Source organism: Rhagoletis zephyria, unplaced genomic scaffold (assembly GCF_001687245.7).
Source record: "Rhagoletis zephyria isolate East Lansing unplaced genomic scaffold, Rhagoletis_zephyria_1.1 Rzeph_scaffold_01187, whole genome shotgun sequence".
Lineage (NCBI taxonomy): Eukaryota > Metazoa > Arthropoda > Insecta > Diptera > Tephritidae > Rhagoletis > Rhagoletis zephyria.
The window spans coordinates 132,732-135,297 of NW_016158271.1; positions in this window are offsets into that span (position 1 = coordinate 132,732).

The following is a 2,566-nucleotide window of genomic DNA, read 5'->3' on the forward strand; positions in this document are numbered from 1 at the left end:
AACAAAACCAACGCGAAAAGACAATACTAGGCATAAATAAGCTTTCTGCTTATTTGCCTATAATTATAAATTACTTTTTCTGAATTTTCGCAATGCCGCGAGAAATGCAACTAAATGTGCCAACATAAAATAAAATAAAAGCAGCTCCGGCTCCCTGCGCTTTCCGAATAGTGAAACAAGCACCAAGTACAGTGAAATAAACCTTGCCGTAACAGAAGCTGACCGAGAGCATTCAGCTGATCGACGAAATGCTTACTTTTCGTTCGTTTCCCCCACAAACAATGCTGATCGCGATAAATCGTTCTCTCCCTCCCCCCAAAACTCGTGCATTACATCTTGGAATGCAAAATCGCCAATGTCTCTGGTAGACCAAGTCGTTCTAACGCAACAACAAAGCACTAGCTTAGCAACAAGCACAGTAACAACGATGAGCGCAGCTCTCACAACAACGACTACAACCACGACTTCCGCAATGACAGCGGTTTCACAACGCAGTTCACCCACACCTGCTCGAACGGGAATTTCGGCACCAGCTCAAACTTACTTAATCCAACAACCCGTACATTGACTCAAACGGGTACTGATAGGTACATACAAGTCAAACGAAAATTACGCCCACGGCAGCAAAAAATTGCAAATCTGTCAAAAATTGCAAAAACGAAAACCACTGGCATTAACCCTCTACTGGAAACTAAGTTTGCGATTCTGGGCAATGAATGTGACAAAGAGCCGAATCAAGTTTCCAAAGCCAAACCCAAACCGCACCCAATTTATTTACGAGAGCAAAACTGTAGCGAGCTCGTGAATAAATTAATTCAGCTTATTGGAGACAATACGTTCCACGTAACGTCAATTACCAAGGGCAACATTAAAGAGATCAAACTTCAGATTCTAACTGAAGAAAATTACCGGTTGGTAACCGAACACCTTAATGACGATAGGAAAAAAGCAGCAAAGGACTGCAAGTAGTAATAAAAGGTATAGAATCAAGTGTACCCTTTGGTGATATTCCTCATGCTCTAGAGAAGGCAGGAGTCGCTGTTAAAAATGTTGTCAAATGTTGTCGCTCAGCCTATGTTTAAGGTAGAACTTAAGCCAGAAACAAATCCAATCAATAAAAACGCAGTGCACACAATCTACAACTTACGATACCTTCTACACGGATGAATAACAGTGGAGGAGCCGCACAAGCGAAGCGGTCCCGTACAGTGCACAAATTGTACCAGAACATACTGCACCTTGCGTCCAGTATGTGTTGCCTGTGCCGACCATCACGCTTCCGCTTCTTGCAAGGCTATCAAAGCTGATGTGGCTGTGAATAAATGCATTAATTGCGGAGGTAACCACACCGCGAATTATAGGGCATGCCCTGTATACAAAAACTTAAAGTCTCGCATGAATCAGCGCAACACAGCCGTACGCTCTTCCACCACTCCAACTAGCTCTCATACATACCAACACCTCACGACATCAACCACTACACCAGGAGCCTTTTTTGCCAACGCGCAGCGAGTTCCCAACGTTTCTTCCTCCTCCCTCCGTCCTCATACAGACCAATAAGCTTACTGCCCTGTCTTTCCAAAGTATTCGAAAAAGTACTCCTATCTAAGATATCTCCCTTTCTGCAAGAACGCAATTTAATACCAGCACGCCAATTTGGCTTCCGAGAAAAACATGGTACAATTGAACAAGTTAATCGAATTACAAATGAAATCAGAAGGGCATGTGAGCTAGGTGAGTACTGCTCTGCAATTTTTCTCGAAGCATTCGACAAAGTGTGGCACGACGGGCTTATATATAAAATTTAAAAAATTTTACCGTCGAAATTCTACAAAATATTTGAATCATACATAACTAACAGAAAATTCGCTGTAAAAGTATCTAATTTCACTTCAGAAGACATTTCGATAACGGCTGGCGCTCCTGAAGGTAGTGTACTCTGGCCTATGCTGTATATCATCTACACTTGAGATATTCCAACTAGCAAGGATATACGAAACCTTCGCTGATGATACCGCCTTAGTAAGTCGTAATAAATTTCCCAATAGAGCTTAACGAGTACTAGAGGAACATTTACTACGCATGGAAGAACGGCTGGCAAAATGGCGCATAAAAGTCAATGAACATACAACATTTTCACTCCGACCGANTACTCGGGCCTATGCTGTATATCATCTACACTTGAGATATTCCAACTAGCAAGGATATACGAAACCTTCGCTGATGATACCGCCTTAGTAAGTCGTAATAAATTTCCCAATAGAGCTTCAAGAGTACTAGAGGAACATTTACTACGCATGGAAGAACGGCTGGCAAAATGGCGCATAAAAGTCAATGAACATACAACATTTTCACTCCGACCGCAAGTATGCAAACACATATTAACCAAGATTACACAAATGAAGCTAAAGTTAGCTAGCTTGAACTGGCTTATAAACAGTAAATTAAAACTGAAACTAGATTATAAAGTAATTACAGTGACGGGCAAAACTGTAACATGGTGTAACACTTTTTACTTCAGCCATCGCTATCTTTCCAAGTTCTAACGACTTTCATACTTTTGTTG